The sequence below is a fragment of the Tyto alba genome, unplaced genomic scaffold (assembly GCF_018691265.1).
Source record: "Tyto alba isolate M040663 unplaced genomic scaffold, T.alba_DEE_v4.0 Super-Scaffold_40, whole genome shotgun sequence".
NCBI classification, from domain to species: Eukaryota; Metazoa; Chordata; class Aves; order Strigiformes; family Tytonidae; genus Tyto; species Tyto alba.
Window position 1 is genome coordinate 44,157,454 of NW_024881316.1, and position 15,979 is coordinate 44,173,432.

Genomic DNA, 15,979 nt, shown 5'->3' on the forward strand with positions numbered 1-15,979 from the left:
AGTTCTAAATATATTACTCAAGTCAGATGTATAATGAGACATTTCATTACTTCCTTCCTTCTCAGCATGTTAGAGCATAGTGAGTCAGGATTTGCTGTCCCCGGTATGAGCAAAGGATAATTCTTTGCTCTCTGCCAGGATCACCAGGATAGCTGAAATATCCCTTTGCTGTTCCCATGCACACTAGAGCATTGTAGCTCAATTGATGGTCATGACACCCCTTGGTGACAAGACAGGCTTGTGAAATACCTGCTATATCATCCTTCTAGTGACCTGTGGAATTTAATGATTTATATTGGATATAGTTGTACTGAGATGCCCTGGCTAACTTCAGAGCACTGTAGTGCTCGGTACTGTACAAACTGGTTCAGTGTTGCCACACAAAGAGCACAGGATATAGAAAAAGAAATATGATAGGACTCTTACGAGGTCCTGCAAGGCTCTCCTAATCTCTGAAACAGATGGATCCAAATCTAGGCATAGCTTGTATTTACTCATGCCTGCTCAAATATCAAGAGTTCAGGCTTTCCTTGTTCTCTTCAAAATTTGTATGTCTGGCCTAAGCACCAGTCTGCACTCTGTCAAGTTGAATTGTTGCTGGATGATACGTTGCTGAACCATGTCTGTCAGCTCTTATTCTGAAGTCCAAAGAGCCATTCCATTTTGCATAATATAACTACACATTGATTGCAACAAGGTCTTTTCACAAAGAGTAGTGTTCATCTCATTTCACTGGAAATGCCAACAATGTAGACACCTGCTCCTGAGCTAGTCTTCAAGGCTCCCATTTGTCGAGATAGTAAGCATTTCTAGTCTGAGCCAACAGATACTTTCTCCTGAGCTGTTTTAGATATTTATCTAACTATTCTTTAGAGTACAGATTTTTCTCCAGTTCCCAGCTGTGACAGCAAAATCTGCCCCAGGCTTCATTAAAGATTTTAAACTTATCTCAATATTGAACAGAAACATTCCTGAAACTTTGGAAACTATCATGGTGATGGAAACGATCTTCTACCCATGACCAAACTGCAATATAGATGAGAATAAAAGTCAGGAAAACAAGACTGAACTATAAATGTATTAGGAGCACTTTCTATATGCTTTAAAAAATAATCACTCAGGTACTGTGAAGAAGTAATAATTCTGTCACTCTAATCTAACTATCACAGCAACATTTTCTTTCCTAGATGTCCCAACCATCATATTTTACTCATCCTAGCCAACAGAAGGAGATAAACTGGAATAAAATTTCCAGCTCTTGCCAGATAAAAGGAAATGAAACTGAAAAGCTCACTGAAATATAGTGACTGGTGTTAGATACAGAGGCTGCTGTTAAATATAAGGAAATATGGTTCACACTCACTAATCAAAAGCATGTAAAGATGGTGTACACAGCCCAGACTCCCTCTCTGTCTCTTTCTCTCCCTCTCTGTGCAAAAAAATGTGTATGTCAGTGAGCATGTGGGTGAGGTGCATTCAGTAATGAAATGTCCAAATGTCCCTTCTTGCTTTTATAGTATGAACTGGATCATGATAAAGTGACTAAAAAGTGATCCTCAGTGGAGATATCAAATTACTAAAATACTTGTTGTGTCCGGAAAGAAGGGTGCTATTAACTGTCAAGTCTAGAGTCCTATATACAATTTTCCATCTTAAGACATCCTCATAAGGATGGACCAGATGCACCCCACTCAGACCCTGAAACAGAGAGAAACTAGCTGTTGTCATCTAATTATACAGTCAAGAAGGAGAAGCTGATACCTCTGGAAAGCAATACTCTTCACAGATGGCACATGTCCTGTGCCATCTGATGGGCTGATGTTGGGCCACAGTGCTGTAGTGTGTTATCTTGCAAGAACATCAAAGATGGTACGAAGCCAGGAGAGACAAAAGCAAGGAAGCCTTTACAGTGTCCTTCATTTTATCAGCATAACCAGGACTGAGCCTTGGCGAACCATCTCCACCTTCCTGGGGTACTGTCGTTTGTCTAGTGCATGAAAATCCCACTCTGGGAGCCCCAGTGTGAGGCAGCACGACCTGCACAGCACAGTTTGGGGATTATTCCAGGGGTAGCTGTCCTTCTGGATGCATGAGCCTGCCCAGGTTTCTTCTGCACCTTGACAAGGAGCCCTTGCACCACAGCTGCATCGCTGGGATGTTGATGAACACGAGCTCCATGTGGAAAGGCTCTCCTATATGAATTTGGGGAGTATCTCAGCACCTCTTATCATGAAAGGCACTGTAGTCTGAGAAGCACCTACACAACTCAGGCTCTAGATCACTGCATATAGTGACAACGGAGGCTCTTAGAATAGTTTATCAAAAAAAAAAAAAAAAAGTAATTTCTTTTACTTCCACACCCCTGATGACCAAAAAGTGTTTTCCTCATCTTGAAATAGCACTCCCCAGCAGCTCTGTTAGCATCCCCACCCAAGTGTCCCTTGCATCCACTTTTCCCCCCACTGGCAGGAAATCACTTAGAAAATATTTCGCAGGTTCCTTCCTGTCCAGAGGTCATCTCTGTGTTTCGGACCAGCAGGAATCACCGTGTTCTCTGACATAACAAACAGAGAAGGAAGATCTGCCCTGCCCATCCAGAACAGTGCTTTCAGGCTTGTATTTTTTTGCTGCAACTCCACCCCGTGCTGGTGGAGAAAGGATCGGTTCCCACTGATCCAGGAAAGGGAGGTCACAGGGTTTGCTTGATTAAATCACCACAAACCAAAAGGTTCTCTCTCTCCCTTACTGCGAATTGCTCACAGGCTGTTTAATTTGTTCCAAAAAGAAAAGCAAAACAAAAAACCAAACCCGGAGCCCAACAATCAACAGCACACACGGAAAAGCAGGTGTGTCTTGAGCTCTTGGAAAAACAAAGGGCAGAGACTGAGGCAGGAGTTGACACTTCGATGGGAAGTTTCCTTCCCAGCACAGGAGGACAAATTTGGAAAAGACTCGGACACAACCAGCACTTGTTGTCCCACAGGTATGGATGATGTCTGTGAAATATAACATCAGTCTCTCTCTGCGGTTTAATAGTTTGGGGCAGGTGAAGGCAACTTGAAGGAATTTTCAGGGCCAGATTCTGGCATTGTGGTGCAAACTTTGAGTGACCAGTAAACCTGCTGCAGGTTTCTACTGAGAAAACTGCGGTTGGCGCATGTTTCATTTTGTGGTGATTTAGTTGACAGCTTTCTGTAAGATGGTTTTGGCTTTTCAGGGTATGAATCAAGCCATTCAAGTTTCTGATAAAGTGCTACTGTCTGTTAGCTTGGCTAGTGAATTTTAATAGAGTCTATGATTAATTTAGTTTAAGATCCGGGCTGCAGAAGTAAAGAGGGACATGCACGGAAATACTGTGCTGATTTGGACTGCATTTATTACCTCTTAAGGTATGCTACACAGTTTCAGAAAAAAACAGATCAACTCCAATGGCATTTAGGTTTTTTTCCCTTTGTTTTATGCTTACATATGGCTGGGGTTAACAATGCAGATAATAGGCACTGTATTTTTGTCACCTGTATAAAATGGTGGGTTTGTTTCTTTGAAGAGCAATCTCGTGCATCCTCCCTTCAGTTTCATAGTAGGTGACGCTTGTTGATAGGGGAGAGGAACTTGGGGCACCTATGGCCACAGACTGAGATGCCGCTACGTACTGTCTTTGAGTGTCACATTTATCATCTTTCCATTCTTTTCTACCTGTGTTTCAAGCTTCTTAAATTAAAGCAGTTTTATGGTGTTATGCTGGGTTGCTGGAGTGCTGTTGCCAGTGCTCAGTGTCGGGGGGGTGCCAAGATGTTTTCTGATGCTTTATCCTCCACTGATGTCTATAACCTTAGAAGTCTTGCTCCATCCAAACATCTCTGGTGCAGCAGTATCCCCTGGTTGCTTAAATGATCGTGATTCAGAAAAAAACACAGCTGTTGTGTGACCTTGTACAACCTTGCTTCTCTCTCCCCATCAGTGGGAAAGTGATGCTCACCTACTTGCATAAGGAATTTTCAGGTTTGGGGAAGAAAGGTGTTATTGTTTGAATGCTGTAAGTTTCACTTTCAGTGACAGTTTTATGGGAGGCAATGAGCTTGTAACAGGCAAGGGAATAGGAAGGGAAAGGATGTTGTGAATTTGGAAGCTTGAGGCTCTCTTTCTCCTTGCTCCATCACTTGATGTTGTATGGTAAAAATGACATTTCTCAATACATAGATCTTCCTCTCACTCAGAAAATTCCTCACCTATTTCTGTCATTTAATCTGTCTTGCGACCTCTGGCAACATTGCAGAATGAACTGATACATAAGGAAATTTAGGGGCAAATCTTTAGCATCTGCGTAGCAGTGACACTTGGCTGAATTCAGTAATGGCTCAACCAGCTCAGCAGGAACCTGGTGTGAGCATTTGGCATTTATCATTATTTAACTTCCCTAGATTCCTCTCAGTTTGCCTCCGGTGATCCAGGTTTAAAAATTAAACAAACAGAACATGCGTAGGCTCTGGGAAGATATCTTTGTCCTAATCTCTGTGAATATTTTTATTTTTTTAACACCTCTTAGGCAGGCTTAATAAAGCAGTTTTCCAAAGTCTGAATTGGAGATGTGGGAAATTCCTCAAACTAGGCAGAGCTTCCTCTCATTGTTAAAACACAAAAGACCAGCACAGCCTTTACTAGAGTTCCTTTTTTAACCCATTCATCTTGATCAAGAAAACCTCCCTGATGCTGCCTCTGTTCATGGCTGAGATTCATAGTTTGCCAGAAGAAACAAGGGTTTACAGTAGACAAGCATGGATGTGAATTTCATCATCCATGAGGGCATCATTAGTTCGAGGCCATTTTTGCACATCATCAATGAAATGTACTTGCACTTGAAACTGAAACGATTTGCTGAGGGAATTAATCTCAGCCTTGTGTGAAATTCATGACTTTTTAAGACCAAATGTGATGAATCTACAGTAAAACCAAATTCTTTTCAGAAAACCATTTTCAGTTTTCCATGAAACAGATTCTAAGGACTGTGGTCTCAAAGAGGGGTCGAATTGCCATTCATGAGCTGATCCACCATAATCTCATGATTATGTGAAGTTTATTTCTCAAATGATTTTGCATGTTGCTCAGCCTGCCTGTGGGTAATCACCACCCATCAACTAATCTGATCCAGCACCTGCTGTGTGTGGTACCTAAGCAGGAGCTTGTCCCCTTCATCTGTGCTCTGCAGCATCCTGCATGAGGACTGAGCCAGTGCTAGTAAGGGCAGAAACTGAGGGGCTGTAATGGTGGCCTACAGTGGTCTGGATGGTTGTATTAGGAATGTAGGTGAGGTAGAAGTCACGAGGTGGGTATGCAGGAACAGGGAGCATGGGAAATAGCTTGCAAAAGATGATTTGAAATGGCTTGTTTCTCTCTGACAGAGGAATGATCCATTCTATGTGTTTTGCAGGAAAGACCAGTTTCTGCAGAGCAGCGAACTCACTGTAGAAGGTTGTCTAGTAATTACAGTACTATATTTGCATGTTATAATGCTGCCTCAGTGGACTTTGTTAAGGAATTTTTGGCTACATTTGCAGCCTATTCTGAGGGCTTGTCTGCTTATGGTGGTGGTCTGTAAGAGAGGTTTCACTCCAACAACCATCCCATGACATGACATTGATGTTGTAATCTTAATCCACCATCTCTGCACCCAGCCCATATCTTTTCTCCAAACTTTAGATTATTCCTGTGGAAGCCTGTAATGAATTCTGCCCCAAAGCCCTCTTCTCTCCATCATAACTCTCATCTGAGCAAGCCAAACAAGATAGGTGTACTGGGTCTGGCTGGGATGGATTTAACTTTCTTTGTAACAGCCGATAAGGTGCTGTGTTTTGGATTTGTGGATATAGAAAGAAGTGTTGACAGCACACCAATGTTTTGGCTATTGATGAGCAGTGCTTGCACAGCACCAAGGCTTTCTCTTCTGTCTCTGTCTCTGTAGTGAGTGGGCTGGGGTTTGGGAGGGGTTACAGCTGGGAACGCTGACTGTAATTCACAAAAAGGATGTTTCAATCCATATAACATCATGCTCATCAATAAAAAACAGGGGTGGGGACAGGGTTGTATTCCAAGGTGGACATTGCTTGGAGACTTGCTGGGCATCTGTCTGCTCGTGGGAGGTGGTATGTGCCTTTGTATCACTCGTTTTTAATTTCCTCTTTCCTTCCCTTATTAAACTGTATTTATCTCAACCCACTAGTTTTCTCACTTTTGCTATTCTCTCCCCCATCCTGCTGGCAGGTGGGGACTGAGTGGTTATGTGGGTGCTTAGCTGCAGGCCAGTCAACCTGTCACAATAGGATATCTAGCCCACCTTTTAGACACCTTCTAACGGACCACTTTGGAACAAACAGAAGGCTTTTCCCAGCCCAGAAGAAATCTTTAACTCCCTTGCGTCATCTCAATCAGCTGATTTACATGAAGTAACATTTGTTTTAGGAATAACTCAAACGTCACCTAAAATTGACCACTCCTGGAACTGAAATCCTTCCTCTGGCTGAAAGGAGGGATATGTCTCACTTGCCTTCTAGGTGTTTCTCCAGTTCTTGCTTTATCAGGCTGTTAGCACAAGCACTGATGGATTGTTCCCACCCCAGGTTCTCTCTAAACACCCTGTGAAGTAGGGACAATTAATACCATTCCTCTTTGGCATCAAAGAACAGAAGCACAGAAGTAACTAGAGCCTGATTGCATAGATGCCTGCTGTGAACTCAGGCTCCACTTAAACCCACCTCAACAAGAGAGAAAATGCTGTGGCAGGCCAGGTTTGAGGATGCCTGTGAGTAACAGAACTGTATGTATTCCCCATTTAAATCTTAATACGAAACATTAATTTCCAAATGCCTTCCCCCAAGACATAATAGAGCTGTGATCTAGTATGTAATTTACTGTCCTCGGAAATTCCTCAAAACGACAGAGCTTCCCACAATTGTTCATGCACAGAGGAAAAGCTCTACTAGAGTTCCTGCTTTGGCTGGCTCCTGTGACCACAGGCTTGGCCCTTGTGACAACCATCAGGCTGAGTGTGTAAAAATCATCTTCATTCGAAAGCTGCCCCTACGTGCCTTTTGACAGGCTGTTCACAACATGCTCCTTGCTCCTGAAATTGTTTTACTGTTCCTTCTTGAGGGATAAATTATTTAAATTTCTGCATGGGATCCCTAAAATCTGGATCGACCTATCCTATGACTGAGATTACAGGTAAGCCTGTGCGTACCTCGATGGCACATCCTTCCTTCCTCTCACTATTCATCCTGTTTCAAGACCACAGTTTAGAAGGTCCAATTGCTGTTCATATCTACTGGTCCTTATCTCAGTAAAGACACACAAGATATTAGAATCATAGAATGGTTTGGGTTAGAAGGGACCTTAAAGATCACCTAGTTCCCACACCCCTGCCATGGGCAGCGACACTAGACCAGGGTGCTCCCAGCCCCGTCCAACCTGGCCTTGAACCCTTCCAGGGAGGGGGCAGCCACAGCTTCTCTGGGAAACCTGTGCCAGCATCTCTCCACCATTACAGTGAAGAATTTCTTCCTTATATCTGATCTAAATCTACACTCTTTCAGTTAAAAAACCATTACCCCTTGTCCTATCCCTACACCCCCTGATCAAGAGTCCCTCCCCACCTTTCCTGTACACCCTTTAAGCACTGTAAAGCCACTCTAAGGTCTCCCCAGAGCCTTCTCTTCTCCAGGTTGAACAACCCCAACTCTCTCAGCCTGGCCTCATCAGGGAGATGTTCTGTGCTATTAATGAAAATCTGTCTCAAAAGCTGTCTGCTCTTTTCCCAAATGCCTTATTTCTGGACAGCCTTGCAATGGTGGCTCCAGCACTGTTTCAGCTTCATAGTACCTAACTTGGTGAAGGCCTAATCTGTCTGACAGCAGTTGAGGGAAGCTTCCCTTGTCCTTAATGTAAATGCAGATGCTTTTGAGGGTGTTCAAGCAGAGGAGATTCCTACTGAAGTAAGACTTTGATTGCCTGTACAGTCAGCAGAGAGAAACACAAATATCTCTGAAGATTTTCTGTGGGAGATGCCACCAAAGTTAGGCACTAAACTTGTCCCACTGAAGGCAGAGGAGATGAAGAATATTCCCGATCTTGAAATGTGCATTTTACCTTAGGCCATGATAGAATTAGGAGAAACACATGCAACAGCAACAGTGCAACATGAGAGGCTGGAGTCGTTCCCTAACCCTGAGGCTATCTATCAGGGCACAACTCACCTCCATATGCCTGAACTCTCCTTTTCCCCCCAAAATAAGGCTGGGAACAGCCCCTGGCCTATACTGTTCTTTGAATATTTTCTGTGAATCTTGACATCGGCACTGGCTGAGGCAGGGAACAGGCTAACTATTCACTAGGTCTCCTAGAAAAACAGGGCAGAAAGTGACTTCAGCTGCTGGTCATCTACTCTGGCTCTACATCTCATGGCAGGTGTTTGTTTAAGCTCTCCAAAGGCACCCTAGTGCCTAAGAAATGCCACTCTTCTACCCAGCTTGGTGTTGGATCTCATGACCAAACCTGTCATCAGGTGCAAGTTGTCTTTTCATTGCTGTGTTTTTATGCCATGTGGGCCCAACATGTACCATAGGGGTTCACAAGGCTGGATCATCGCTGGTCTAAATCTGAAGTGTGATGTTATTTTGAACTAGATCAAGCATCTGCCTGAAGTCTAATATTCCATGAAGTCTTCTGAACATTAGTAAAACAAACTAGTCCCATGGTGATATTCTGTCTTGATCTCACACCTAATGACAACGATGAAGATGAGAGAGCTCTAATGATTTTTAAAACATTATAGACAAGTGTACCCTTCAAAGAAGTTAAATACTAGCATTATTTAGCCTTTCTGAGTTATCCAGTTCTCTGGAAGACAAACCAGTACAAAAATAGTAAGGCTGGAAGTGAGATCAGTGGAACAAAATATAAACAATTATATTTTCTTTCAGACTTGATCATTACAGAAGGAAATTATCATATGGACAACAGAGACCTGTCTTCACCTATCTAGGGAATTTCCCTCCATTTATACAGTTCCTTGTGCAAAAGGTGGATGCTATTTTATACTTCTACATTTTTGTTGCTAAGGTGTGACAGGCTAGGCCCTTAGGCTGCTCCTGCTGTCCAGAGCATGATTATAGAAACTCCAAATGGTTGACACCTACACAACTTGCAGTAGCTTCCTATATAGCCAGCTGCACTTGAAGCAATAACAGGAAAAAAAATCAAGAGGTTAATAAAGCGAAACGAGCAGGAAGTATGCAGTCATCAGACTTTCTAGTACTTCAGTCTATAGAAGTAACCTGTGGCTGGCCTGACTTAGGGACCTAATCCAAAACTCATTGAAGCCCATGGAAATTCCACTTCAACGGATGTTGTTAGACTTCACTCTTCACTACGTTGATATGGGAGTACATGGAGAGTTTCACCTTCCCTGTACTCACACAGTGCTGAGATCCAAATCTCTTGATTCCTTACTGCTAGCTGTGAGATAGGCCTGCCACTAATAATTGCAGATGCTCCAAAAAGGATAAGGAGAAGAAGGGAACGTTCATGTCTATATCCCTTCTCCCATCCCAGCCATCTGAGGTGAGCTGATGTATGCTGGCGTGTGTTTTTCCACAGCTTTTCAAAACATACGGTACCCAGATACGTGCGAAGAGCTGGAATAGCAGACTGGAATGCGTTTCACATGTCCTTTTTTTTTCCCTTTGTTCCTTCTACAAGACTCCAACGTGAAGGTCAAGCAGGAGCCCTCAGCTGGAGTTGAGAAAAAACCTCCTGAGCAGAGGTGAGGAAAAAATTCCAGGAAGAAGGCACGAATTGGGCAGGATGTTCTTTTTCCAGTAAAGAGCTGATTTAAATGACTTTTTCACTCTGGTTTCAGTTACCACTATTTTCAGCCTGACAAATTAATGTGTCATGTAGCACAGGGAGCATTCGTCCCTTCACTTATGAGTGCCATGACATCTGTTTGCACACCACTAGCTCACAAAAACATAAAAATTGTCCCCATATTCCCCCTGAAAATGAAACCTCTGTTCAACTACTATAGTTCCCTTAGCATACGAGGTAGCTCAGCCCGTTGTACCATGCTAGACACAAAGCTGGGATGACACAATTCCTCAAACATCACAAAGAAAGTACCTCACAGCCTGTTTATTGCCTGTTTGAATTCTTATCACTAAGCAGTTCGTTTTGGAGTCCTTGATTAATTTGTGTTTATTTTATTTTCTTTCTCATTCAGATGTGTTATCTAAGGTCAATGCAACTTCCCCTGTCCCCCCTTTCGCTTTTAGCCAACTCTCCCATGAAATATTGTTGTGCCTGGGTGTGTGTTTCTTAAAGTCATTGTGTGTTTTATGTCTGAAACAAACATTGTCTGATCATCCAACTTATTACGCACTACCCAAAGGTCATGCTTTATGCACAGAAGAGAAAGCTCTTCTGTTGTGGCTGAGGAAGAACAAACTGGACAGTCGCTGCAAACAAGGGCTTTAGCCCCAGAGATTGAATCTCTGAAAAAGTGCTCCATGACTGTTTGAGAAGGGTAAAACAGGGCTCAGCTGCTATAAGCTACTGGGCAGCCATGGAGCTAGACTATCTTGTGCCAGCCACGGATCTGCTCCCTTCACACCTCCTAATCTTTAGCAGCTCCTGGTTCCTCTCTCCATGTGTCCTTCACCTCCACAGATCTTACCGCACCATAGGCCCTTCCTCCAAAATGCCTAAAGGGAGGCAGAACAATTTATACCTCTGGATATTGCTGGCATGGAGACAAATGAGTTTAAATAAGTTCAAAAAGATATAGCCCAATTGGAAAGATGCAGAGCAGAACAAGTACCAAAGAGGTGGGAGGACTAATGACTAGGAGATTCAAAGCAAGCAAAGGATATTTAGACATCCTTGCTCCTGGACCTTATGGACATTTGACACTTTCCTGGATTTTCTTGTAGTTTACTTCATTTTGTGTAAGCTTAAGAGGCTATTAAGGGCTGTTAAACACCAAGGTCTTGACTTTGTCCTCAGAAGTCCCTGTACCTCTGATAGCCAGAAGTAGAAAAAACATTCTGAAGATGTGCTGCTACAAGCTTACTTCTCTTTTGTAAAACTCGTCCCCAGGGCCTCTGCTATAGCCCACGTTGGATGTGAAGCGACTGGCCTAGAGGATCCTTGGATCCAACCAAGTGCAAATCTGCTTATGTCATTTAAGCAATCAGTTCCCATTAGGAAGGTTGGGAGAATGGTCTCTCAGTCTGAGCAAAGGAGGAAAACCACAGAATTTGTGGCTTTTAAAATGATTCTTGATAAATGCCTAAAGCAGAATATAGGAAGCCGACCACACAGGAGCGTCATAGCCTCAGTGACCCAGGATGTGTCTTACAGCCCTAGGAGAGGGTCAAGAGCTGACACTATGGACTAATATTGCCTCACAAAGAACTCTGCTGGTTGAAGATGTGTTGTGGCTACAGAGTTTTTTGTTATCCAATTCCTGCTGATGCCAAAGGTGTGTTCTGTCCAAGAGGGGCCACATTTCCAGACACACAATATAGAAAAGTTTCAGCCAACAGGTGTAAAATACCTCTATCTGGGATGGCTTCATGAGAATGGGTAACTGTGTATTCTAACACAGAAATGCTTGTTTCAACTTACAATTCTGCATCTATAACCCCTTATCAAAGAAGCCATGCCAGGGTGGGTGCTTCTTTAGTTCCCCTCATCAGTTATTTATAGACATTGACAAGATCCCCCTGTGCCTTTCCTTTTCCAGGCTAAACAGTCTCAGCTCTCTCAGCCTCCCCTGGTATGACAGATGCTCCAGACCATTAATCATCTTTGTGTCTCTTTGCTGGAATCACTCCAGTATGTCTATGTCTCTCTCATACTGGGGAGCCTGGGAACTGGACACTGTGTTTCAGATGCATCCAGAACCAGGAAATCTCATCATTACGTCTGGTGTCAAATGAGAAATGTTGTTCCAAAGACTCTAGAAAGAAGACATGGTGGGGCAGGCTTAGAGAGGCTTCCAAATGTGTCTGCTTGTAAGGGACAAGAGAGTAGAAATCTGGGAGTCAGACGGAAGGATAATGTGGGATAAGCTAGGTCCTGTTGAGTGAACAGAGGTTACATGAGCTAGGGAACCCAAGAAATGAGCCATAGTGAGCATGTCTATAGAAGCAGTCTGGCCACCAGACATGAGCTATCAAGCCCTGCTGCAAGGAACGCCAACAATGTATTACTTCTAGCTTTGGTACAACACAGGTGTCTCTGCACCATGCTACACTGGTGAGGCCATAGGAGCCATGAGCTCTGTGGGCATCATCTCTCTGCCAAAGATGGAGGTACTTACTCTGAAGAAAAGTTAGTCCTCAGTAGTAGGACTAACACAATGAAATGTCTGTAAAAGCAGGTGAACTTTGTTCCGTAGACCCATGAGAGAGGCAGAGCAGAGGTCTAGAATTAGTGTGGTAGTTTCTCAGACAGGTTAGCTGTACCGCTAGGTAGCAACCAGTACAGTGAAATTGTCTTGTCAAATGTGATGGACTGTTTCTCGCCTTCCTCCTTACCTGAGTTAATGCTTAGCCAATAACTATTGCAGTCAATGTTTATTCATGCCAGAATACCCTCACTGATCCAGCGGATTGCTGTTCTCCACTGACAAGCACTGACAAGTCCAATTGTGAACTGTTCCAGGAGGGCTAGGAGTTCCAGGGCTCGCTGGTACTTTCTAGACTATGTTGAAATGTTTATGGAAAGTTCTGTCAACTTCTCTCAGAGCATTAGGAGTGCTTGAAGGATGTGATAATTTGACCATTCATCTGGGCAATATTTTCTGTGCTCTCAGCTGTCTGGCTGAGTGATTCCTATTCCAGATACTGTGCTTTGCAAACATGAGTATTGCAGAGTTATTTTCTTCTTGCAGGAAGTCATGTTTGGTCATGGTATGATTTGAGCCTGATCTGCAGATAGCTGGGACTAAACTATTTTTATTTTCCATATAGACTATTTGAGTATGTAAAAAGGTCATCACCAATTCATGGGAAGGCTTACAGAGGAATAGAGGAATTTAAAGTCATAGGTCAAGAAGAAAAAGTATATACATGGTAAAAAGGATGGAAAATGTGACTTGATGTAGAAAAGGGTGTGAACCAGAGCCTTTCTCTGGAAATATAATTCTGGAGAAACCCTTGATAAAGCTGTATATACAGTTCACCTCCTCTGTGCTTAAAACAGTGGGAATGTGGTGCTGGAGAGGACCAAATAAGAATTCCTGAACTTGTCTGAGATGGATATAGCAAAGTCCAAGTACAGCTGTGTACAGCTCTGAGTACACAGATCAGTGGTCTTTCATGTCTCCTCTGAATCTCTTTCAACTCATTCATTACACAGAAATTGAAGCAGTGTAGGCAGAGGTAATTGGAAGAGGTCAATAGACAATGTACCTGGTGCCCCATTGCCACAAACTCACATGGAGGCAGAATCAAGAGCTCTCTCCAGTGTCGGCAGTTTTACTGCCTGTTCTTAAAAACCTCCACTGAAGACAACGTCACAGCTGCCATGGGTAGCCTAATTCAGTGCTTCTAACCTTTACAATTACACTTTTTTCCATAATCACCAGCATATTTAACCTTGCTTTGGATTGTGTGATTTCACATCAGCCTTCGCCCAGCTGTCACTGTGAACATTTATATCAGTCCTTTACCAAGTGACAGGCTGTTACTGTGTCCTTAACCAAGTCTTGTCCTATCTAAATCAAAACACCTTCAACCTGTTCACAAGGCCGTCCTCTGCTCACATCCTAGCATTCACATTTGCTCTCCTTTGGATGCTCTCCAATAGGACACAGCACATCAACAGCATCAAGTAGAGCACTTCTGTTACCTTCCAGGACTTAAATTAAAATACTTGTTAATAAACTTAAGAATAAAATTAGTCTTATTTTCAACATCACCACATTGAGTGAATTTACATAGAAATTCACAAGGACTCCCCCCAGATTCTTTCCTGCAAGACTATGTTGGGCAAAACTATGTAATGTCATGTGAGACAGAGAATAAATGACTCTCCAGGCACCATCAGATTTACCCCAAAACTTTTTATCCCAAAGTTATCTGACTATTAATTCCCATATGCTTGGGATTTATTCTGTCCTTCCATTTCTAAAACACAGGTCTGAGAGGCTGACCATGCAAAACTCAAACTCAAAAATAATAACAGGAAACAGTGTAAGAATCTGTAGTGTTGCATCCAGTTGCTGAGAAGTTTTGTCATAATTTTCTGAGTTTTGGACACAAGTGGCAATGGGATTTGATTACACAGATTGCTGAGGTTGGATTTTAGAGATGAGACTGAAGTCCTAACAGCCAGGACTGGAATGAAGAAGGGTGAGTGAAGAGGGCTGTATCTTGTTAACTTAATTTCTAAATTGTTTCCACATTTACTTTTATTTTGAACAGTATCTCTCAGGTTGCACCTATGTGGGAACTTGTCTATTTTGTTCATGCCAGATGAAATGTGTTCACATGCTTTTGTAACGACACATTTCCAGTGAATTACAGGATCAGCATAGCTTTACTTTGTTTCGGATGCGTACTCCACATTCAGACCAGATATTTTCTAACACAGCTTTTGCTTGCTTTCTTGAGCCTGTTGATGGCTCTGTAAGTTCAGTCTCAGATATTTAAACTAGAAGTGTTCTGGGGTTGAAACTTGAAAATCCAGGAAGTTCACAGTTTCTGGTGACATGACAGTACATGATGAATGCATACAGGAAAAAACAGCAGGATGATCAGGACATCCCCCTGTGCTCACATACCAAGTTGATTACATACCTAATGATCTTATGCATTTTTCACATTCTCTTGCAAAGTGAACCAAGATTTCTCATACTTTTAGGCTGCTGTTTGATGATACAATGTTTTGAGCAGAAACCCTCTTTTAAGGGATCCTTTCACGTTACTGGCATACTTTCCCATCCCCACACCCCAAGGTGAACAGAGTGCTCTTTTCTAACAAGGTTGGCCAAGCAGTCCTGCTTTAGCTGCCAGAGCTTTGTTCTACTGAATATGCTACTCCTGAAATCTCATGGACATTCTTCGTGCCATTTTTAAATACTTCTGTAGGCAGTGGTCTAGGCAAGTCATCTCTTCTGATTTAACCTCTCTACTAGTGAAATCTTTTATGCAGTCCAGGAAGAAGCTTTCTGTAAATTTATTGTAAGTTCTAAGAAACTCTTTAAACTGCTTGATCTGATCATATTATCATATTTATCCAGTCATATTCTACAGCCTGAGATTCACTCACCTATTCAACTGCTTTTGGTGCTGTTGGTTAAAATTGCTTGAAAGCCACAGTAATACCAAAAAAATAATAATAAAAAAAAAACCACGGGGGGAGGAGGGCTTAAACAAGATTAGTTTTCCAGTCAAGGGCTGGCAATGTGAAAGGTGCGGATCAACCACAGCTAACTCATCTGAAGCAAAGGCTGCCCTCCTCTTCACCCCATCCTCAGCAGTGGCACTGCTGCTTATATAAATCTGCAAGGAGACAGCCAAGGGAACAGCACTGCATGAAAACTATGCAGCTGTTTCTGTAGGGGTAGACCATGGACTCACATTGAACTGTTTGCCAGGGCAGAAAGGAAGAGGTCCTCCTTCTCCTTACCCTCCTGCCCTTCCTGCCAACCTCTGTTCCTCCCCCTTCCCTGCTTGGGGCCACGTATCTGCTGCTCTCCTTGCTCTGGGCCTGGCACTCGCTGTGTCCTTTTCTGAGCTGATTAAACTCACTCAGATCCCCTGCTGCTGGTAAGTTTTCTGCAGGAACAGTGAGTTAAATTGTTTCAGAGAGGAGTCTCGAAGGTGGCAGCACAAAGCTAGCAGCAAAACTTGCTTGCAAAGAAATAGGTGGTTGTAATTAGTGCTGTAGATGTAGCCTCCATTTTCTGCCTGTTCGGATT

At 42.9% G+C, this 15,979-nt stretch overlaps 1 protein-coding gene across 1 annotated transcript in view; it reads left to right on the top strand.

Moving 5' to 3' along the window:
• Positions 1–2,759: 2,759 nt before the first annotated feature.
• ADGRF5 (adhesion G protein-coupled receptor F5) overlaps positions 2,760–15,979 on the top strand; it is a 48,628-nt gene continuing 35,408 nt past the window's right edge. The window contains exon 1 of the mRNA XM_033005047.2: positions 2,760–2,983. The gene's annotated coding sequence lies outside the window, so the exon portion shown is untranslated. The remainder of the gene's footprint in view (positions 2,984–15,979) is intronic.